This window comes from Cetorhinus maximus, chromosome 7, assembly GCF_964194155.1.
Source record: "Cetorhinus maximus chromosome 7, sCetMax3.hap1.1, whole genome shotgun sequence".
Taxonomy (NCBI): Eukaryota; Metazoa; Chordata; class Chondrichthyes; order Lamniformes; family Cetorhinidae; genus Cetorhinus; species Cetorhinus maximus.
In genome coordinates, this window is record NC_135885.1 from 101,287,042 (window position 1) to 101,312,179 (window position 25,138).

General features: G+C 45.6%; 1 pseudogene; it reads right to left on the reverse strand.

The window, feature by feature from the left end:
• On the reverse strand, window positions 1-24,563 carry LOC144682430 (histone H2B-like; annotated as a pseudogene).
• Window positions 24,564-25,138: the final 575 nt, after the last annotated feature.

Genomic DNA, 25,138 nt, shown 5'->3' on the forward strand with positions numbered 1-25,138 from the left:
CTAGGAGCTGGTGTACTTGGTCACTGCCTTTGTCCCTTCTGACATGGCGTGCTTGGCCAGTTCCCTGGGCAGCAGCAGGCGCACGGCCGTCTGGATCGCCCGGGTGCTGATGGTGCTGCGCTTGTTGTAATGAGCCAGGCTGGAAGCCTCACCCACGATGCGATCGAAAATATCGTTCACGAACGAGTTCATGATGCACATGGCCTTGGAGAAGATGCTGGTGTCAGGGTAAACCTGCTTCATCACGTTGTAGATGTAGATGGAGTAGCTCTCCTTTCAAGACCTACACAGCTTCTTGCCGCCCTTTGCTGTCGGTTTCTTTAAGGCTTTCTTGGCTCCCTTCTTGGCAGCTGGTTTCTTCTCATCACCATGTTCAATTTCAGACACAACAGCCTGGGCACAGTGTTCATCATTTGTATATAATGTTCAGTCTTGTCAATAAACTCCCAGGAATTTCTCCCTGTCTATGGCTCCTTGTTCATGAGCAGGATCTTCCTCCCCGTTGGGGGGGGGGTTGCGCGGGAGCGGGCATGGGCGAGCGGGTCCCGATCAGCACACCCCCAGTCAGGGGCGTGCCACCATTTTACGTGGGCCGGAGAATTAAGGCCCGCCCGCCCAGTGTGACGTCCACCAGGAAGCGCTGTACGTTCCCTGAGTGGGCAGGGGGGCGGGGGGGATTTCCCTCAGCCGGGAGTACACTCTTTCATGCATGCGCACAAAAGAGTGCACAGATCTCCCTGAGGCAAAGTGCTGCCTCAGGGAGATCGGTTCAGGTTTGAAAGTTTCAATAAAGAAGGGGAAAAAAACTACTGACATGTCCACTTATGCGCCACTATTGCATGAGCTGGGACATGTCAATGTCTCTTATTTAAACATTTAATAAAAATTTTAATACCCCCATGAAACCTCATCCCGCCCTGGATAAGGTTTCATGTTTTTTCAGAAGCCCGCCAGGGCTCCTGGCCTGCCTGCCAAGCTTAAGGTAGGACAGGCAGGTCCATTAATCATGTTAATTACTCTTCTAATGGCCTTAATAGGCCTTTGACAGTTTGGCAGGTGCACAGCCGATTCAGCTGCGCGCCCGCCGAACTGAAAATCTAAATGACGCGGGGTGGCATTGGGACGCACACCCGACATCACCCCGTATCATTTTACACATTGGTGAGCGGGTCCCGCCCCCACTCGCCGAACAGAAGATTCTGCCCCGTGAGTTTGTGTTCGTGTTACTCAGTTGTGAAGCCTTTCTGCACAAGATAGAGGCAGGTATCTCAGTCCAGGGCCTCTTCCCTGTGCTTTGTGCAGCCTTCAGACCAAAGTGATGGTCCAGCCTCACACTCACGGGACACATTACAGATCCCTGCACCTCGATGGTGCTTGTCATTGCTGCCAGAATGTCGTGGGTAGGTGTCACAGAGTTCCGTCATTCTATCTGTGTGCTCTCAGCACCTTTAAGGTTGGGATCGTCCCCATCTTCAGCATCTGTGACCAGTGATTCTGTGCTCCTGAAGTGCTCAAGTACTGAAGGCGGAAAGTGATCAGATGCTTTTAAAATTTCATGGCTGCGTTTCTATGATGTGACCCTGATCACAGAGCGTAAGCGGGGTGCCCTTGGCCAGACAGGAGTCAGACATTCTCAGAGGATATGTGAAGATCCATTGAGTTCCTCACTGCATGTCGTCATGATCCTCCTGCAATCGAGTGACTATTAGGGCATTCAATGCATCTCCGTGACAGGAGTGTTATCACAGAGGGTAAGTGCGTTGCCATAAGCCAGGCTGGAGTCAAACATTCACAGATACCATGTGAGGATCTATGGCATCTCCTCACTGCATGTCGTCATCAGCCTCCACAAATCTAGCAGCTATGAGGGCCTCCTGAGTGCACCTGCATCGTCAGGCCAGTGCGAGGGCCTCATCGCCAACATCATCGCCTTGGAGGACATCCTCACCCTCATCACTATTGACACCCTCCTCATCGGAGGAGAACTCCAGCTCTCCCATCTCCTCCTCAGCCAGCTCCTTTCCCCGTTGCAGCGCCAGGTTATAAAGGGCGCAGCAGATGACGACGATGTGTGATACCCTCTGTGGACTATATTGCAGGGCTACACCAGACTGGTCCAGGCATCAGAACCTCATTTTCAGCATCCCGATGGTTTGCTCCACCAAGGTGCGAGCTGCAGCATGAGTCTCATTATACCTTCTCTCTGCTGCAGACTGAGGCTGCCGCACAGGTGTCAAGTCATCTGCCACGTTCTCCGCGGGTAACCCTTGTGCCTGAGGAGCCATCCCTGCAGCTTCTGTGGACCCAGGAAGAAGTCAAGGATCTGTGACTTACTGAGAATGTAGGAGTCATGCACACCCCCTGTCCATGAACCCTTGAACCATGCTCAGACCTGCAGGATGCGTTTGTGGTGGTCGCAAACGAGCTGCACATTGAGCGAATGGAATCCCTTGCAGTTGACATAGTTGACCACGTGTTGTGATGGAGATATGAGCGCCACGTGACTGCAGTCGATGGCATCCTGCACCTGTGTGAAACCCAAGATCTGGGCAAATCCAATCGCTCTTGCATACTAGTTGTCCTGGCCCCGGGGGAAATGCATAAAGTTGTGTGCCCTTGCGAAGATGGCATCCATGACCTCATGGATGCATTTATGGGTGGAGGCTTGTGATATGCCACAGGGGTCACCTGTGGAGCCCTGAAAGGAGCCACTGACATAGAAATTGAGCGCCGCTGTGACATGTGACTGACCAGTTCCTGAGACATGCGCACTCTTTGGCAACACTGGTTTTCGGTCACCTGCAGGAATGATAGGTGATGTCTATAGCTAGGCGCCGACCAGCATTGGCTCGCTATGGCTCTTTGGTAGCGTGTATGGGAGCCCCAGCCATCCTTTATTCCAGAGGGTGCTACTCCTCCCTCTGCAGGTGCGACAGTAGCTCTCTTCTCAGTTTCCTTCACTCTCTGTACACCATGAGGCATACAGATAGTTCACCAGGATCCAGGTACTCCTCCTGCAAGATGAAAGAGAGACATGCGTGGGTTAGCATGAGTGTACTAAGAACCTGTCTTGGTTAAGTCTGAAGGCTCCTTAAAGCATCCCGGATTTTGCTGACCACCACTTGGATGGCCAGAGATCAGTGCACTGCATGGCTGCCTGAAACCCCAAATCTCTGCCCCACTCCATCTGACTGATTGGCAACACCTTTGCTCATTGGAGTGCATGCTATGCTCTCACTTCAGGCACAGGCATCCTCCAGGGAGTATGAGCCCAATTTCCTCAACCTCTCATCTGAGGACAACTCTCTCATCCCAGTAAACAATCTAATGAATCTTTGCTGTGCTGTCTCCTTAAATATGGACACAAAAACTGCACACAGTGTGGTGGTCTGGATGTGGTCTCACAAAAGGCCTGTACCTTTGCAGGAAGACTTCCTTATTCTTGTATTCCAATCCCCTTGTGTTGAAGGCTAACATGCTATTTGCCTTTCTAATTACTTGCTGTACCTGTATGATAATTTCCTTGTTGCTTGTACAAGTACACCCAAGTCCTTCTGAATGTCAACATTTTCAAGTTTCACATCTTTTAAAAAATAATCTGCTTTCCTATTCTTACAGCCAAAGTGAATAATCACACACTTCCCCATATGATACTTCATCTACCACTCACCTGCTACTCACTCACCTAAACTGTCTCTATCTCTTTGCAGCATCTTTGTGTCCTCCTCACAGCTTGTATTTCCTCCTACCCTTGTATCATCAGCAAACTTAAGTATATTTCTCTCAGTTTCTTTGTTTAAGTTTATAATAAGATTGTAAATAACTGAGGGTCTAGCACTGGTCCTTGGGCACTCCATTAGTCTTAGCCTCGTTTAACCGCACTTTTTGTTACCTGTCTGTTAACCAATTCTCTATCCACGCTAATATATTATCCCCAACTCCTCAAACCCTGATCTTGTATATTGACCTTTTGTGTGGCACCTTAAGGAATGGTTTTCGAAATTCAAGTATACCCATCTAAACCCCATCTAATGGTTCCCCTTTATCTACCCTACTAGTTACATTCTCCAAATAAAAAACTAATAGGTTTGTCAAACAAGATTTCCCTTTTATAAAAACCATGTTGACTTTGTCTGACCATACTATGATTTCCTAAGTGCATTGTTAAGGCTTCCTTAATAGGAAATTTCATTGTTTTCCCAATGAACTGATGTTAGACTAACTGGCCTGTTGTTCCATTTTGGGTTGTAAAACAAAACAAAACATCTTCTCTTAGATGTGATTCTGGAATTGTGGAGCATTTGCTTATCAATCCTGAAAGTGCAAGTAGTTAAACCAACAACTAATTTAAGAAAATCAGTCAAACTCAAAGGGCAGAATTTTGCCGTCGGTGAGCAGGGGGCGGGGCACGCACGCCGACGCATAAAATGACGCGGAATGACACTGGGCGGAACCCCTGACGACATCCTGGTCCATTTAAATTTTCAGGAAGGCGGGGGCGCAGCAAAATCAGCTGTGCGCCCGCCAACCTGTCAATGGCCAATTGAGGCCATTGACAGGGTCATTTAAACAATTAAAGGACCTGCCCGTCCAACCTTAAGGTTGGTGGGCAGGCCAGGAGCCCCGACGGCTAATAGAGAAAACATGAAACCTCATCCAGCGGTGGGATGAGGTTTCATGCAGGGTTTTAAACATTTTAATAAAGTTAGTATGTAAATTATGAACATGTCCCATCTCATGTGACATTGTCACATGAGACAGACATGTTAGGGAATTTTCTTTTCTCTGTTTTAAATATTTTTAAAAGTGTCAGCGATCTCCCTGAGGCAGCACTTAGCCAAATTACCAAATTACTCTAATCCAGAGATGGGGGAGAATTTTCTCCCCGTCGGGGGGCCGGTCGGGAGTGGGTGCGGGTGGACACAGAGCCAATCGCCACCCGCAATCGACTGCGTGCCGCCATTTTACGTGGGCTGGCCAATTAAGACCCACCCAGCGTGACACGCACCCGGTAGCGCTCAGCACTACCTGTGCGGGTGGGAGGAGGGGGGGAAACTTGGGGCCTGCGCCCTTTTGCGCATGCGCACGAAAGAGCACAGAAATCTCCCTGAGGCAGCACCGTGCCTCATGGAGATTAAGTTCTAATTAAAACTTCAAAATAAAAAAAAGTTAAAAACTAATTACACACACCCCTCAGGTGACAGTGTCACATGAGCTGGGACATGTTTATCAAATGTTTGAAAAATATTTACTCATTTAATAAACCCTTCATGAAACCTCATCCTGCCCGTGGGTGAGCCAACCTTAAGGTTGGACAGGCAGCCCTGTCAATTGGTTTAATTGGTTTATAAATGGCCTTAACAGGTCTTTGATGGTTCGGCGGCACACAGCCAATTCCGGTGCGTTCCAGCCGAATGAAAGATCGGAATGACACGCAGTGATGTCAGGATGCACGCCTGATGTCACCACGCGTCATTTTACGCGTCGGTGTGTGGGGTCCGCCCCCACACACCAAACAGAAAATGCTGGCCATAGTTAGCTTTAAGGTTCTGCATTTTAATTTGAAGCTATCTCCTCAAACTCTCTCAGCAGAACATTGTTTCTCATTCTAACAATGTCGTTGGTTCCTACATGGACCATGACAACTGGATCCTCTAGAACTGAAAGTGTGTTGTTATTGGGTGATTTAACCCACAAGAAGTGCAGTATGCCAATAACATGGCAGTGATAAAGTGATAAACTCCAGTCTTCCAGTAAAGTATAAAGCTCACAATTTCAAAAGCTCAAGGTCCTTAATGCCCATATGTGCCTATAACCAAATGTTGTGCTGAACAAGTGGGAGACCATATATTCCCCCAATCTTATCACATGTGCACAAATTCTCACTATTTGCATGTGTGCAGAACTCAGGATCTGTATGAGTTCATCAGCCTGTGCCTATGCTCATATTTTCATCAATCACATATGCACGGAGCTCTGTGCAACTTCAATGATCCATGAACTCATGCAGGTAAAATTTACATTCTGGGATGATTTTAATACAGTTTAATAAATGCTGAAATATTGATAGTTGCGGGGCGAAGGTCACTTGTTTTATATAGAAATCCACCTTCAATATCACACCAGGCCAAACCCCAGCATTCACATATGCCACACATCGACTTATCCTCCATTCTCACACTGAACCGCATCACCTTTCAACACCTTAGGGGTTGCCATTGACCAGAAACTGAACTGAACCAACCATACTAATACTGTGGCTACAAGAGCACGTCAGACGCTGGGAATTCTGCAGCAACCAATTCACCTCCTGACTCCACAAAGCCAGTCCACCATCTACAAGACACAAGTCAGGAGTCTGATGGAATACTCTCCACTTGCCTGGATGAGTGCAGGTCCAACATCACTCAATAAACTAAACACCATCCAGGTTAAAGCAGCCCCCTTGTTTGGCACCCTGTCCACCACCTTCAACATCCACTCACTCCACAACCAATGCACAATGGCAGCAACATGTACCATCTACAGGATTCACTGCAGCAACTCACCAAGGCTGCTTAGACAGCACCATCCAAACCTGGGGTCTCTACCCAAAGGACAAGGGAAGCAAATGCATGGCAACACACCACCTGCAATTTTCCCTCCAAGCCACTCACCATCCTGACTTGGAAATATATCGCCGTTCCTTCACTGCCGTTGGGTCAAAATCTTGGAGCTCCCTCCCTAACAGCACTGTGGGTGTACCTACACCACATGGACTGCAGCGGTTCAAGAAGGCAGCTCATTACCACCTTCTCAAGGGTAATTAAGGATGGGCAATAAATGCTGGCCTAGACAGCGATGCCCACATCCCGCAATCGAATACAAAAAAAATCCCTGGCTGAGATTCAGTGACTCAGGTTCACACCCCAGCCTCAATCCTCCCTTCTCTCCAGCAGCCAAACTCTGCCAAAACCTGTTTGCCCAGATGTTGAACTAGCACCTGGCCTCAGTTCAAGCCTGAACCTCAGAGAGCCTCTCTACAACCGGTCCAACCATCTGTTCAGTGTGGGCTCATCTCCATCCCATAGGCAGTGCCATGGAGAAACACTGGTCTACTGCATCTTCACTGTAGATGCATTTAGTTTATTTATCATTCATTGTATTTTAAGGTTTTACTATATAAATGAGAAACTGTAATCTAAAAGAAAGAAAAAGAGAGAAAAGACTGACTTTTATTTATGTAGCATCCCTCATGATCTCAGGATGTCCCAAATCACTTTACAACCACAAAGTACTTTTGTAGTGTAGTCACTATTCTAATGTGCACAAACAAGCTCCCACAAACAGCAATAAAATAAATGACCAGATAATCTGAATAGGTGTTAGTTATGGAATAACTATTGGGGAAGACTCTGGGAGACTCTCCTGCTATGAGATCTCTTACATTCATCTCTACATTTATTGACATCTCTCAGTTGCCCCTTATTATTGTGTTTTGACCTTTAAGAGTGCTGGTTCGAGGCAATGTGGGAACAGACATCATTTGCAAGTTATGCACCACTGATGCCATGAATGAGAAAAGCTCCCTACATTCCTCAGACTCCATTCCTCAAGTCGCTGAAGCAGGACTTCACCATTGCACAGCGGAAAACATTTTTTCACAAATCACCAGTTCCCAGGCTGCTCATAAGCAGCAAATTTGTAACATAAAACACGAAATGATATTGTAGCTAAGACAGCGATAAGTCTTACTTATGTCTTTCTTCATAGTGTTTGGGGAGTGTATAATGATTCATTATGATCCACACACCTCTTTAATGAGCAAAATAAAAAATGCATACTGCACACGATAAATTAATATCAGCTCAAGTTTGCTGTCATGCTTGTGAGTGCACAACTTCCACTGGTAGACAGAAATATGCAATATCTGTCTATTGTTAGCAACTGGTCAGTCATATATTAATCATAATCTCAAGTAAGTGTGGAATCGCCACTGATTCGTGGGAAATTAAAAACTGCTTCTCTTTCTTTGTGCACATAATTTAATATGTGCGAAAGGAATATATTTCAATCTCAATACAACAGGTAACATGCCAAACAGCTTTCAAAGCAGATTTAAAAATTTTGGATAAGATATGAACTTCCTACCCAAAAACTTTATTTCCTGTTGTCATAATTTTTATTCACAACTTTCTGTTTGCATTTACTTTTATAAATTGCTACCTCAGCATTTCCTGTTCAATTTTTGCTATCTCTACTATCAACCAATGGAGTGTTAACTGTGGGTCAATTGGCAACTGTCTTGCTTATCAGTCAAATGGTCATCGATTCAAGTCCTATTCCAGAGACATGAACAGAAAATCTAGGCTGACACTTCAGTGCAGTGCTGATGGCATGCTGCACTGTTGAATAAGCCATCTTTAAAGCAAAATCTTCTCTGGTGACACTGAGATGCCCATGATCTCGACTGAGCATTCCTTAAAATGACCAGTGTTTTATCATTTGTGATGGTATATACACGCTGTACCTAACTATCAGGAAGAGACTCCTCCACATGTCGAATTGATGTGGCCCTCTTCTTTGATATCCTGCACCTCTTTGCAAAATGCTTCCACTTTAAGTAAAAGTTACACATGAAGGGGTTAATGCACGTATTACATACTTGCTTAGCCTTGCTGAACTTGCACACATAACTAATTTAGGACTAACAGATTAATAGAGTATGATCTAACTGGTCAGATGTCAAATAATGACATAAGGGAACTTTTTGCCAGTGTCTGAGGTCACAAGATTAGATGGGATAAGACATTGTTATTTTTAATAATTTTCTGACTTTTGCTGAAAGGAGAACCAAAAAAGAGGAAGTTGGAAAGTTGAGGAGATCAGAGTAAGTAGGGGAAAGGGTACTTGTAGTACAAGGGGGAAGAGAATAATAGAAGAACTAGGGCAAGTGCAGAATATTTTTACATTGCCTTGAATGTATGAGATTGAAAGCATATACAAGGTATTATGTAATCATGATTAATGTTGTAATGCTGCAAGGATACTATAAATGTATGGGAGAAACTTTGTATTGCTAAGGTGCTTTCTGGAGTTTTCCAGGGCCATCTCCCATGTATGCATTCTCAAATCAATCAATAAACTGCTGGTTTCATCTCACAGCTGACTTGTGTCAAGTGTCTTTAGATTCTCCACAACACACATTTTCCTTCAAGCCCGACATGGTGGTGTGAATTGATGAACACTTCCAAAATTTAGGCATGATTTTGAAGGTATCTGACCATAAAGAGACACATGTTGATGAGGCTGCTGAGGTCTCTTGATCCATAACCGTTGTACTTGAGCTAGTTGGGCAAGACGTGTCTGAAATCTTGAGTCTAATGGTGCATTTATTTGTAACTTCTTCAAATCTAACATGGCAGATTTGATTTGGCCTGCCAAGGTGATGGATTTTCCCAAGGTTAAATCATCATCCTCCATGAGGAGACGTTCCCCAATTCATGAAATTGAAGTGTTTCCAATTAAATGGCCACAAATTTGTTCTTTGGTTAGTGTGCCAAATTTACATGTAGAAGCCAATTGCCACAACACTGCCACATTTTGTTTAATGGGCTCACCATTTCTTTGGGATCTCTGGCAGAATGTATATCATTCGACCATCACACTTCTCTTTAGTCCAAAGTATTTTTCGAGAGCACTTTGAGAGGACATATCAAACTTAGACTGCTGAGGTCTCTTGATCTTCTGTGACCCACTCAAATATTTGCTGGCCTTCTGTTCCAAGACAATAAACAAGTATCGCTTTCTTGTGGATCACTGTTACATCTAGATTTTACATCCCTGTAATGAGCAAGTAGGTCATGAACCCACAAATGCATAGATCTCCCAATGAAGAAATGAAAAGTGCAGGAGCCAGTAAATTTAAACTTTTCTCAATCATCCTCATTGTCACTTTGTTGTATATTTTATATCTCAGAACTATGCAGAGATGACACTAGTTTCTATGTATGTAGCAGGTTTTGTTTACAGTGCTTTGAAATGTTTTCTCTGTCATGCTTCTTGCAGCTTTCAGCTCTTTCTACAGCTTTGTTTACTTTTCTCTGAATCTACACACAAGCTTAACTAATCAAGCACAGTGAGCATCAATAGTAAACAGACACACAATCAAACACGGAACAATTGAACAGCCGGGGCTTCATTTGAAGTTGACCAGTAAGCTGCAGATAACAAATATGCGACCTGATTCAATTTGCTGATTTTATGCTAACAGGAATGCTGGCTGCCTGGGATGCAAGCAGTAGCTGCAGGAAGACCCTGGGAGTGAGAGAAGGTTCGGCTGAGAGTGAGTGCATCAGCTTGGCCATGTTCCTCAATTTGCTCCATGCTTAGAGATTCAAGAGTAACCTCCACTACAAATGAATGTAAGTTTTGTAATTCCTGAGCCATCCTCTAGTTCAATTAGAGTCTTCTGTTTGTACAAGCACCAAATTAGTCTTCACATGCTATAAGGTGAAGGACCATGGATACAGTGTCATACATGTCAAACCTGAAGCCCTTCTCTGTGTTAATGAGTGAGCGTATATCATGCAGCTTGACTGTTAGAAAATATTTTTTGTGAAGTCCTTTGAAGTTCAAATGTGCCAAGGCTTTCAATTGTTAGCTGCAGTTTGTAAGGATATGCCTGGTTAGCAACAAAAGAGGACTTAACATACACCAGCAGTAAATGGCCACTGGTTGGTAATTTTCTTCAGTTGTGCTGCCCTCTTTTGCTTCAGTGTTGGGATCTCACGGGCTGTGCACCCACCACTGACATTCCCACATGATCCTAACAAGCAGCTTGCACTTTTGTCCTCATAAAGTAGCAAGCAGGGCAGCCCAAAGCACACTCAATTCATACAGCGACTCTTTCACTTTACCAACTATTAAAAAGTTTGTGTGGTATTCTGCTCCATCACTTTGTCAGATTTCCCCTTAACTGCCTCTTTCTACTTGTTGCCATTGATTTTTGGTCAGAATTGTCAGACCTCATTTCCAAAACCTCAGACATCAATATTTATAGACTTGCAAACTTTGTAAAGGATGAACAATTTTGTTTGTTCAACATGTGAAACCCACTTGCCTTTAAGAAGTATATCTTTATATTCAAGGGCTGTTGGCATACATTTTTCTCCTTGATAGTGGGGCAATGAGAAACTATCTACCCCTATGAATTAACAGGCGGAGTTTTCTCTCCTGCCTGCGGCAAGTTTTGTGGCAGGCGGGAACGGAAAATTTGGAAAGAGGCCAAAAATCAGAAACCTGCCTGCGGGAAAAGAGTTTGGAATTTTCCACCCACCATGGCAGGTTGATGGTGTGTTGGGTATCCCACTGATCAGTGAAGAGAACATCATTTGCATGCATTACCATATCATGAATGCTTATTAAATATGCTACTCACCGGAATCACGTTCCGCCTTCCAATCTTGCATCACGCCAGCCGGAATTCAAACGGGTCTGAAACACATCTGAAAATGATTGGTGTGCATTGGTTAGCCCTCACTTGGCTCTTGACTCCAAGGTGAGTGCAACATTCCACGCTTACCTGCAGCAGCGCTGCTTCGGTTTCTTAGCGATAGCAGTGGAAAGCCACCTTAGTGGGGGTGTAGGGTTGGTCTGCTCGGAGTGGATGCCTCTGTATTCCGGGAGGACAGCACTGTCCAGCTGCTCTCAAGCAGCGCTGCACCCTGAAGCAGAGACCAGCCTTGCGGCCGGGGGTGGCGGGGTAGGGCGGGAGGGGTGGGGTGGTGGTGAAGGATGATGGTCACACTGGGGGCAATGGGCTGTGGAGGGATTGGAAGGGAGGGTTGGGGGAGGATATCGTACACATGGGGGCAGTGTGGATGGAGGGGCTGGAAGGGGATAGGGGTGGCGGAATGAAGGTAGGCAGAGGGGAGACCAAGGGTGGGGAAGCTGGAGCCCGACATGGAAGACTAGAACACAGACACACAAGGGGATGGGAATCAAACTGTATGAATGGTTGGGGATGTACGCAGACCCCAGAGCAGGAAGAGGGGTAGTGTGTTCGTGTGGCACAAGAGAATGGGTTGCCCGGATACTCATGGAAAGGTTGGAGAGGGGGAAGGGGGGGGGGAGACTGGATGGGTAGGGGAAGGGAAACTGTGTTGTGATCAGTCATGAGGGAATGGGGGAGCTCATTGAAAAACACTCATAGTCCCTAGTCTGGGGCCAAAAGGTCAGACTGAGAGATTAAAGACAGTCCTGGGTCTTTGTGGGCCATGCTACAAGGCTATGCATGGCACACACATTGTAGTCCTACAAAGGGAGGGACCAGGCCTGTGTATTCAATTGGGATAAGGTACAGCTTGGTGTGCAGGGTATTTTACAGTCAGTGGTGATGGGCTTGTTGAGCTCAATACTGGGCTACAGGTGGAATGGTCATGGATAGGGGAGGCATCTGCAACCCCTAAATGGGGAAAACGTAATAAAGGGGGAGGGGTGCTCGGAGCTTTCCTGGGTGGGCTCTCCCCTGCAGGTGATTGTGCACACAGCCTTGAGATGGGGAGGGATAAGGTCCACATGGGGCATGGGGACATCAACAGTGAAGGATTCAGGAGCGAAGGCATGGTATGTCCACCATAATAACAATGGGATCCAGGGTCACTGGGGGAGGCTGGAGAATGACCGAAGCGAGGTCTACCTGCACATCGTGAGGTTCCAGGAAAATTGGAGGGAACTGAACTCTGAGAGGGGGAGGATCGAAGCTGGTCTCAAAATAAAAATGGAGCACCACCTCATGAAGCCATGAAGTAATGACACAGTTTTGAAATCGAAACTAGAAAAGAACCTGCACAGGAAGGGCCTGAGGCAGTGTGGGATGATTGCACAGCAGGACTAAGTGGCCCTTTCATGGGGCATCCTCAAACTTCTTAGAGTCACAACACTGAAATAATCAGAGCTGAGAGAAAAGAAAAAGATTCCCTAGAGAAGGTGCAAATGGAGACCTTGCCTTTTGCTGCATTTTAACGAGAGACTGCAGGAGACATTGGCTTCACAATTAAGTTGCTCCGTTTGAGCATTAACAGAGAGGAATGTGAGAATAGAGAATGCAGGCACCCATTAAGGAGGTGCAATTGCTGCTTATCTGCCAGATCATTAATGAAAGCCTTTAATGTGCTTTCTCCAATTGGCATGGATAACGGGCGAAAGGGCACCCAGTCATTGCCCATATGCAAGTTAGCCTTAATCAGCATGCCAGCTCAGAGATTGCAAAAGTGAGTTTGGTAAAGTAACGCACTTCATGAACACATTCAAACATCTTCCAACCTCTGTGGGATTGAGATATTAAGTATCAGGGTTGGCACCTTGGTCACCTAGATCTGTGAGTTTGCACCTCAGCTACAAGGTTGTATCAGCGACAAACTAGTAGCACAGCACTGTCACGTAGGCATGACAGTGGCTTTCTGGTGGTGAGTGGGTGCTTTACTATATTGGCCAGTATTCATTAATCTGTTGCATCTATCAGTCCACAGATAGAAGTAGGATTGAATAATGGAGCCTGGGTTCAATACTGCCTTCTTGATGCCAGTGATCCAGTGGAAGAGGCGAAGAAGGGCCTGGCGCTGCCTAGCACAGCTTCGAGAGGGGGCCCTGCCTGAGGGCTATAGTCCAGGGAAGCCCCAGCAGGAACCAAAGGTCGAGGAGTTTTGATCCATCCCATGGAGGTGACTCGCGCGACCAAGGGTCTACCGAAGAAGACTTTCCTATCTGGAGATGAGTGACAGACAATGCCGTGCATGTCTGCATTTGTCAAGAGATGTGGTTTATCATATCTGCCATATTCTGTGGGATGATCTAATGCCCCACGGACTGGGAGGATGCCCTGCCTTTGGCCCTGAAGGTCATTGCTGCACTGAATGTTTTTGCCTGTGGTTCATTCCAGGGATCCACTGGGGACCTGTGCTCACAGTCCCCAGCACATAAATGTATCAAGGAGGTGATAGATGCCCTTTACAGTCAGGCTTATAATTATGTGAAGTTCACACTCGATGAAGCTAGCCAGGCTGCTAGATTTCAGGGATTTGCAGTTATTTCAGGCTTCCCTAGAGTACAGGGTGAAATCGATTGCACACAGATGACATTGAGAGCTCCATGGCAGCAGTCCCTGATGCTCATTAACAGGAAAGAGTTCCATTCCCTGAACGTTCAACTGGTGTGAGATCATCAGAAGCACATCGTGCACATTTGTGCCAAGAACCCTGGAAATTCCCATGACTCATATTTCCTGAGCCACTCCCAGGTACCTCACATATTCAATGGGCCTCACGAATACAGAGATGGCTGCTTGGGAATAAAGGGTGCCCACTCAAACAATGGCTTATGACACCCGTACATCATCCTCAGAGTGCCTCGGAGAAGAGATACAACATGGTGTGTAGCTCTACACGATCCATCATTGAGCAGATCATTGGCAATCTGAAGGTGCGCTTCTGATGTTTGGACCATTCAGGTGGGGCTCTGCAGTACTGTCCACACAGGGTGTCCCGCATTCGTGGTCAATTGCACCCTTCGCAACATAATTCTTCTAAGGGTGGATCCTTAGTCAGAGAGAGAAATGGGGGTGGCTGATAGCTCCTTGGGTGATGAAGAGCAGGAAGGGCAAGAAACTGAAGAGGGAGATGAGGGTCAGCTACCACATGAGGATGCCTTCGAAGGACCATGACTTGGAAGGCGTGCCCATGACACACTGATAGCCACAAGGTTCTGGGGGAGTAAGGTGCAGGCAACTGGAGACGGTCATATTCCTCCTGACCTTAATGCCATGCCATTGCACTGAAAGACCTTTACAACCAGTAACACCGAGAGCAAGTTCAGCATTTGGACTTGCACCTTGACGCGCATTATTCAACGTGCCCTAACCTTTGGAAGGGTCAGTGGCAAACCCTGTATCCATACGCTCAGGGGAGAGAAAGTCAGCACAACAGTGCGAATGCAGCATTAAAGGACTTGATGCAGTCTTCGCCACCTTAATGAGAAACTTCAGCAGACACTAAGATGTGCATATGACTGGAGAGACCATCATGGCTGCAGGTCTTGTGCTTTGACACTACCAATGAAGAGATACAATTGCAGATAACTTTCCAAGGTGCTTGAGCAGGCCTATCTCCATGCTGCCTTGTGAGGAGTAAAGGTCTCAAGTGCATTTTGCACACACTTCCAATAAAGAGTTTGAGACATCTTCCTGAGATAACACAAGGTTCGAGTGACTATCATGAATAAGGCCTCACGTGAATGTAAGGCTGAGGTGATCACTGAGTGGGAGCATGGCTCACCCTCACAATAAGAGAGCACAAAGATGCATATGGGCAACAGTTTCAAATGACGAGACCATTCTCATGAACAGCAAATATATTTACAAATGTGCATGATATATAAGGTGATTGAGTACCCGCGGCACAGAAGTGATGTTAAAGTTTCTTAATTTTTCTAACCCTACATCTACGTCTGGGTGCAGCCCTGACATCCGCAGCAGAGCTGGAGGCAGCCTGCTGACTGCTACGTCCTGCAGTCGGAGATGGCCTTGGGGGATGTCCTCTGGAGGCCTGAAGCCTAGAGCGGCCAAGCCTGATAAGGGTCTCCTGCTAAGGGGCAGGTGCCCCCTCCTCGACCTGACCAGATGGAGTTGATGTGGTCACAGGTAGAGGGAATTCGGAGTGGCTGGACGCCCTTGGCGTGTTCTGTGTGGAGGCCCCCAGTGTTCTGGCAGATGCTCATCTTACCTGTAGGTGCCCAAGGGCCCCTCCCTGACTCCTTGAGGAGAAGGGGCACGTGGGGGGAGGTCGAGGTGCGTCCCCACCCTGCCCTTTCCAGCCACTGATGGATCCCACCAATGCTTACAGGGATGGAGTGCAGAACCAAGTACAAATCCGGCAGAATCTGCTGGACCAAGGCCTCCAAGGTGGCTGCCAACCTTTCCATTGAGGCACTTGGAAGTCGGAGCCATGACATCAGTCAGAACGTGGACAGACTCCTCCATCCTTCACTCCAGTTTGTTGACTGTCTCTCACAATTTTGCCTGATGTTCCTCTGCCTCTCGTTGCATCTCCAGTGTCTTTTTGGCGGCCACTTGCAGAGGCGCACCATCTGACTCGGACTCAGAGGGTGCCTGATCTCCAGCAGTCCTCCAAGTGCCAGAACCCTGGACCGTCACTGCCTATGACTGCTGTGGAGACGTGTCAGTGAGGTGATCTCCTGAAAGTGACCCTGAGCCTAATCCAGAACTATGAGGCATGAGGTGTGTTTCTCTGTGCTGGTGGAAAGTACAGGTGAACAAAGTGTTGGATCTTTTTCTGATGGCCCCTCAGCATCCTCCTCTGAAGTGTGCTGGGGCTTATGCTGGCCCTGCTGGTGTGCCTGGACCTGCTTATCAAAGCCTCAAGGAAGTCATGGCGAAACGACGTGGTAACCTTCTTCCTGTATGCAGCCATCTCGAGACGTCTCCTGAAAACAGCTGGGCTGGAGAGAGTGAATGTAAGTTAAATAAGGCACCCAGACCTTTGACCCCATGAGGTAATGGCAGGGCGGGCAAATCAGTCCCCGACCTGCCACGTGATTCGGACAGATACTTGCCTGTGCATAATAGATTAGCTGCCAAGTGCAGAATCAGGTACGAATCCCCGCCACCCCGACCAGTGGGAAACATGCCTCGGAATCCGCCCACCATGAGCACTTAGTTCCAAAAATGGGAAATTCAGCCCAACATTTCTAACATCATAAATACACAAAAATTTAGGAAATAAAACACAAATCCTGGCCATTAGCTCACTCGTTCCTTCTTGTAAGCGCTTTATTATCTGCCTCATGCTTGGCCTAATACAAAGCACTGAAGTTTATAAATATACCTGAAATCAGGCATCTCCTTCCCCTTTTCCTTATAGGCTAGCTGAAGCCGGCTAGTCAGTTCCCACATTTATGAGCACGCAAAGCTTTATTTAACTGGCTGTGCAACAGGCTCCCAACTTGAAGTGGTGCAAGGTTTCACTGATCTTTGCACCACCTGTAAACAGACCCTGCTAGCTGTAGGAATTCCATGACCGGTTTACAACTTATTAAAAGTTTTGCATATGATGTGCTTACTCTAAGTGTGACAGTTACTTCCTATTTCCACCACACTCTTTCTGGCTTGTTATTTCAGTCAGGCATCTTTATCATACTTAAGCCTACCCATCTGTTAGAGCTCCTTCAGCGACTGATTTGTATCTCCAATGCAGGAGGCGCTCTTCTCCACAGCAGCATCTTCTCTACCACCTTCCAGACTATCCTAGCATTGTAAGTGAGGGTGGCGTGGTGGTAATGTCATTGAACTAGTAATCTAGAGGTCCAGGCTAATGCTCTAGGGGCATGGGTTCAAATCCCACCACAGCAGCTGGTGGAATTTAAATTCCATTAATTAAAAAAAGCCACCTGGTTCACTGATGTCCATTTGGGAAGGGGATTTGCTGTCCTTACCTGATCTGGCCTACATGTGACTCTAAACCCACAGCAATGTGGTTGACCCTTAGCTGCCTCTGAAATGGCCTAGCAAACCATTCAGATCAAGGACAATTAGGGATGGGCAACAAATGCTGGCCTTGCCAGCAACGCCCACATCCCATGAAAGAATACATTAAAAAAAACACAAATGTCCTTCAGCATTTGAAGATGGTGTGAGAACACTGGGATAAGAAGTGACCTTGCAGTTCATCATCCAGCTTGATACCTCTGAAGAGACAAAAATGTATAATGGAAATTACGTGAACATTTTATTGGGCAGCATTTGATTAAATTAGATGTTTCAGTGATGCTTTCAAGTATGGTCTGCCATCACCTGTTTCCATCCTTTCCTGGGCATTATGAATTTGTTTCTCCTGCAAGAACCAAAGAGAGCAAGACTGCTGTCCTCTGGCCAATCACACCCTCCTCTATAGGTTAGAAGCTGCATGTATCAGTGATGACAGGTCATCAGCAGTGCTATGGCTAGGAGCCAAAGTGCCCTGGGCACACATCCTTCCAATGTTCAGAAGTAGCATGAGGGTGCTCAGGTGGTCTGTCTGCTGGATGGCGCAAGCTCAGAGGCCTGTCCTGGGGGCAGCACCACCTTGCCAGGGGATATAAGGTCATTAAACCTCCTGTGGCACTGAATCCAGGATATTCTGTTGATACATCTGCAGCCAACAGTGGTTGCTATCTAAGCTCAAGCCTGCTTTGTCTCCATAGGCTGCCTCCTCCTGCCACCCTTTGGAAAGAAGACCTTCCTCCTCTCCCTCAAGACCTCGAGCATCACCTCTAGGTCTTTGCCTGAGGACTGAAGGGTTTCCCAACACAGTGTGCCAGGCCTCCAGTTCTCCTGAGTCATCATGGGCAAAGCAGTCCAGTCCAAGGCTCATAAGCAATCCTCTGCTTGCTTCCTAAACACTCACATGGCAGCCACAGGGATGGCTGCCATTGGCAAATTTAAAATGGGCCCGGACTTCATCTGGCCTGGCTCCGTTCCCATGATCTTGTGACCTCCAACTGGCTGCCAAACTCAAGTACAATCCAATAACAGAGGTGCACATATGAAAATTGTGACATTAATTTACTTCCCAGGTGGTATTTTCTGCCTGCTACACAAAAATTCAGCTCAACAGTAACTTTCAAAAGGAAATTGGATATATACTTGAAAGGAAAAAGTTCCAAGGCCATGAAGAAAGGGCAGGAGACTAATACTAGTCGTTGGATTGCCTTTTCAAAGGCAGGCGCAATGGGCTGAATGGCTGCTTTCTGTGCTGCATAATTCTATGAACAACAACTTGCATTTATATTTTACACTGAGTCAGGAGGGAAATAGCCGAGTATTGTTTTTTTTGGTGCAATACAAAATGATTGACATCTTGCAATATGTGTCAGGCACTTTGGGCTGAATTTTCCAGCCCTGCTGAAGCTGCGAACAGGGGCGAATTGAGCCTAGAATTATTGGTGCCATCCAGTGTGCCTGTTTCCCAACCCCATTTCTGGTATTGGCCATTTTTGCTGAGCTTGGTTTGAATTAGCTAAGGCTACCTACTCTCACAAGTTGGGTATCAATTTGGCTAATTCGTAGCCTTAATCACTGTCGAAGGAGGCCAGCTGGGATTTTCCAGTTGGCTTCCAAGTTCCTGATGCAAAGAGGTCAGTTTAACTGCCTGGGGGCAGGCACCCAGTGGCAGGCTGGGGTGCCAGTGCTGCAGGCAGGCCTACAAGCCCTCCCTGCCTGCCTGGGTAGGGGTTCAGCCAAAGGCCAAACTATAAAGAAATGCCCCAAGTGGTGGCCCGGCTGCTTTTTCTGCTTTTTAGTTAAAAACCTATAAGAGTCAGTGAGGGTTTGGCTTCATATTGAAGAGACTTCTCAGTTACTTACCCTCTACTGCTCCTTTCAGGCTGAAAGGCCCCAGTTGACCTCAGGGTGGGCAAGCCATTTTCCACTTTCCCAGCCACTGTTAAAATGGGTGATGGGGGGGTATGGTGGCATAAAATCCTGGCATTAATGTCAGTAGAAGTTCTATTACCTTGTTGCCTATATTATTTTAAAGCATTTGAAACTTTGGAGGTTAAACTATCATGAAAATAAGTAGAAAATGTTGGAAATACTCAGCAGGCCAGGCAGCATGTATAGAGAAAGAAAAAGAGTTAACGGGCTAGATCCTAGAGGCAGGTAGTAGGAATCGGGAAATCTGCTGGCTCACCTCGGGAGAAAGTATCCCTAAAGTGGGATTTTCATTCCGGGGGATTGGGTGCATGCTGGAGTCAGGCCTTCTGTACTGGGAAAGCAGTTGGAGGCAGCTAAGTTCCGGGTGCCAAGGCAGGCTATTTAAAAGGTCTGCCTTTGTGCTCTGGGACTTCGTCCAAGTTACAATAAAATCAAAAAACAAAAAACAGCCCTACAGCTGTCATCCCCTCACACTCAACACAATGCCCATGCCCCATCCATGCCAACTCATGCCACCTCATGTCCCCACCCACCCTGCATGGCTGCCTACCCTCCACACAACCTATGGCCCTGCACCCATCTCCTGTGGCCCCATACCTTCCATGCCAACCTATGCCCTTCCACCCAACCCCATAGACCACCATACACTCCATACCAACCTACGCCCCTCTACCTACTCTCAGTGGTCTTTCATAACCTCCATGCCAACCTGTGCCCCATCACCTACCCCCAATGGTCCCTCATATCTTCTATGCCCATTCACCCAGCACACACTCTGTACAGAACCACTGAACCTTTGTTTAACAATTTAAAAAAATATTTTTCAGATATGCTAAAGTCATTCATTCATTCATAACTTTCTACTTACTTTGAAAAAACTTGCTTTTACTATAGTCCTATAAAAGTGTCAATCATCCCAATCCTTTAAAGTATAAATAGCTGAAACTGAAAACACTTGACACCTCTTCATCTTGTGTAAATAAACATTGTGCAATGGTCAGAGTAGATCACAGAGTCTGACCTCTCAGTCAAAAATGTGTAATGAGGCTTGGCTGAGGGCCCAGACATCCATTAGTCTGTTGAAACAGCTGTGTCCCAAGGAAAACATTGCTTGTTTGACAGCTCTTTCTCTGTTGACTAAAATTGCTTATGCATTCCTCCTCCACCTCCAAGTACCTTGTTATACCTTCATACTTTTGAAATCGCTTGTCCACTCAATACATCCAAGATATTTGTTGGCATTCCACATCTTTCAGATACCCTCTGTTCCCCCAGGAACATACTCTGTGATATTTCATATGTCCAAGGTTCAGTTCTTTGATACCTATTTCTCTGTAGTTTCTTTTTAGCTGCTCCAGGCCCATCTCCAATCCATCCTGCTCTTCTACTTATTTTAATTTCTTCTTAGACCTTTCACTGGCTGCCTTAACATCCCCATTGCAGTTGAATTCTAGGGTTAGATTTTTCCTCCGGGGGTGGGAAATAGAAGTTGAGACATTTTTTCGGGGTCCCAAGCACAGCACTATGGAGAAACGGTCACTCACTGGGATTTTCACGAAAGTGTCCCTTAGTTGGCGTGGAGACCCCTTCACTGTCCAATTCAGGCTGATGGCTGGGCTCTCAAATCTGGAGGGCCAATCAAGGACCTTCCAACTTGAGAAGAGCAGCAGATTGTGATGACAGGTAAGTAAGTCACGCCAACATTTTTAAAACCTTAATTAGAACATGGTTCTTGCAGTTAGGCCACCAGTGTGTGTGTGTGCTTGTGTGTGTGTGTCGGAGGTGGGGTGGAGGGCAAGGGAAGCATCTCTACAGGGTGCCATATAGCTGCTCGCATGCCCTAGCATTTAAGGGGGGAGGCCTGTGAAACTGTGCAAAAGCAGCATTGAAATAGAGATAAAGAGATAGAAAATGTGAAAGATTGGGGGCTAGATTTTCAGCCTCCACTGGTGCAGGGAACTGGAGACTGAATGGAAAATTCCAATTACCCTCATTTAATTGCTGTAGACAAGGCTGTTAATGAGCCTAATCAACTATCCACCGTGTGAGTATCTAGCCCACTTTGTGCATTTACTAATTTATTTTAATAAAAACACAACTGCAAATTCTATCTACTATTAATCCTGCATAAATCTTTAAGTTAATAGTTCTGGCAAGCCAGGAAATGTTTGTGGTAAAGAATGTATGCAGCATGAATCCAAAATGATCAGCACGGTTGGAACATTAGTCACAATGTGACTTTACCCTTGATATCAGCAGGTTAAACATAACCTGTAAAAACAGCCACATGGCTGCACATCTGCTGATAGAGGAGCAAGTTCCTCCACAGGGAACATAACAAGCACAGTCTCGTTTAAAAAAAACACCCAAAGTCAACAGCAACAGTTGCAGCTCTTATCATAGTGCACATTAGGAATAGGAAAAGGAAGGGTAATGTTTCACAAGCAATGAGAAATCTACTAATTATTCTAAAAGCTTTTCCTTTACAGGATTTGGAGGAAATTGTGCCTAATTGGTGCCATTGTATAAAACTAACAGTTCATGGTTTGTCTTCACTGCACTCTGTAAAACTGTACAAAATGAAGCTTAATTACCACTGTGTAAATGCTGTTTGAAATTTGCAAATGCCAAGGTGATTGTTGGTACCTGTTTAGGAATTTGCATGTTGTAAACTATAATACGAAATACTTCCAAAAACAGAAAGAGTGTGAAATAAGTATTAGCTAATACTTATACCAAACATTGGTATTGTTTGCATACCAATGAATAAGCTGAACATTATGGTAGTATTGTGCGTTGACAGGATGATGATGATGCTCATTTTTGCCTTGTGATCTTGCCCGAATGACTTGTTTCACATTCACTTCTGCTTGTTATGTTATTAGTGAGGTATTACCTTAATTACTGATGTATAAACCCCACTTTTTAATGCAACCCCATCATCGTGCCAAAATACAGTCATCAAACTAATGTCATCATGTTAGAAATTAAGTACAATGAACGAACAGAATTGAAGGGTTGAATTTTTGCTTTGGGGATGGGAAACAAGAGTGGGGACTGTTTCCATGTTCTGAACTTGCCCCGGAGTGAAACAGTCACTCTTTGGGATTTTTACGGAGACAAGCCCCTTCATTGGCAGAGACAGGTTCCCTGTCCAATTGAGGGCAACAGCAGGCTCTCGAAACTGGAGGGCCTATCAGAAGCCTTCCAGCATGAAGGGAACAGCAGGGTGCAGTAGAGGGCAAGTAACTGAGAAGGCTTTTCAACATGAAGGCCAATTAATGGGCACTTAAAAGCCTCTTCCTGCCACTGCTGGTATTTTACCAGTGTCAGATGTGTACCTTGTGTAAAACCTGGTGAACTCCCTGTGGCCTCACATTAAAGGGGTCCCTCCTTTGGTACACAGAACCCCCTACACCCTCCCACCAGTGGCAACCCACGCAAGAGAATCACCTCCTGCCCTCACATTCAATCCCTCCCTCTCTCTTCCCAAGGCCGATTGGCCTCAGTGATCACCAACCTCACTTGCGTGCAGTCCAGGCATCCTCAAAGGTTGGTCCAGGGTCTGTTGCTGTACCAGCAGTGGTCAATACTCCCAGTGGCGCTGCAGGGACTGAAGAGCAGCTGGCCTTCTGATTGGCCAGCAGCTCCTGGGGTGGGGACATCCATGACAGCGTGCAATTCATTGCCTGAGGAACATAAAATCCAGTCATGGTTTCCATGGCCGGCAGATGCAGGGTTGCCCATGACTTTTCAATCGGTAGGCAGAACCACCGCTGCCCCATAAAAGCCCAGCATAAGGCTCACCACATCCCCCCACCAAAAGCACAATCCAAAATAAATAAAAGGAAAAGCCCTTACAGTTATCTTATTATGGGTTATCTGTATCACAGCATAAAGTTTAACCACAGATTTGAGCCCTGAGCTTTGTATTCATTTATATGAATTGGTGGGATAACTGTATTCTGTACTTCTTTTAATTATTTAAATTAGCCTTAACCTGCAAATAATCCCTTTCCAAAGCATTATCGAAAACTTTAGCCGCCAGCTGCTTCTTGGCTTTACAATGTTTGATTGTGTCCGCTAAATTTCTTGAAATTGGCGGAGTCTAGAATGGAAGCAGAAATAAAGAAGTCTGGATGTTTCAGTCAAGCAAACAGCCTACTTGTTGGTGCATTTTGAATTACCAGTGATAACTGCCAAATTAAAATACTCAAGAGACTACCTGGCAATGTTCAGGCCACAAACACAGAAACAGAGAGACAGATGGCTGACTGAATAGATGGGGAACCTTATTTCAGCCAATAATTAAGAGTTGGATGAGTAATTCTATCTTGCTACCCCCAGATGACTCCATCCCACTCCTTTGGTGGTAAGTAACCATTGCCCATATTTAAATTGTTTTAGAAGGTTAACGAAATGTAACAGAGAGGAGACCATTGTGTGTCAATACATCTATGATAGCTGATTGTTGGAGCAATCCAAAACTTATTCCATTGCCCTGCATATCTCTCCATAGCCTTATATCTTCCTCTGCTTCAAATATTGCCAGCTCCTTTTTTAATAGACGTAATGACCCCTGCCTTGACTGCATACGGCGGTAAAATAAATCTGTGTCATACATCACTGGGTAAAAATAAATCACTTAACATTCAACCAGCCTCACCAGCAAGCAAAAGTTTTTATTTTAATTGTTAACAAAAATTTCACTCTTCAAGCAAATTAGGGTGACATGAATGAAACATCTCCCATTGGTCAGCAGTTCAGTTACCACATTTTCATGTGTATCATTATATAAATATAAGCATGCTATTAAGAGAACTGATTGGAATATTTCAGGATGTCTTATATTAAATCAGCATCAGAATTATTCTATAACCTTGTCGACTTTACAACAGTGACAACATCTCACAAGTATTTCATTGGCCTTTGGCAAACTTTGGAGCATCCTGAGAACATGGAAAGCACAAGATAAATGCAAGCCCTTCCTTTCCTTTTTCACTAACTTTACAAATTCCCCAAGCCCTTTATTTACATTCATACCTTCTTCAAATTCCCCTCTTTCCACTTCCACATTGGTAGCAGAATCTTCATTCATGTTGTCTTTACATTTCAGAACTTTCTCGCTAAATCCTTCACCTTGTTGTATTTCTTTGTCTCACCTTCAAAGTTCTCCTTAACACCGATTACATCAACACATCTTTGATTTGCTCTCTAGTCTCCCTTCTTAATTAAATTTGGGTCTGCTCCCCAATTATGAAGCACCTTGAGACACGTTGCTACATTAAATTTGTTAGACAAATGTGGGTTGTTACTGTTATTGAGGGCCGATCATTGAATTTATGAGTTAACATGATTCTCACGGAAACTAAATGTTTAACGTGGCCCTGTGCTTGTTAGCTTGTGCATACAGGTCATAGCCTATAGTCTATGCACCGATACCAACTCAAATAAGATGACTTTTCCATCAACCACAAGTAGCTCACCAAGATCAAGCATGTGTAGTTATTCTTGCCATTAGCAAGTGTCAACTGTAATTAGAGAATGCCACGTCAGCAGGATTGCCATAAGCATTTTTGGAACATTAACAATACACTAAAATAACTCACTGACACAACATAGCTGACCTATAATACAAACACCACTTGCATTAAATTGAATCAAACAAATCTC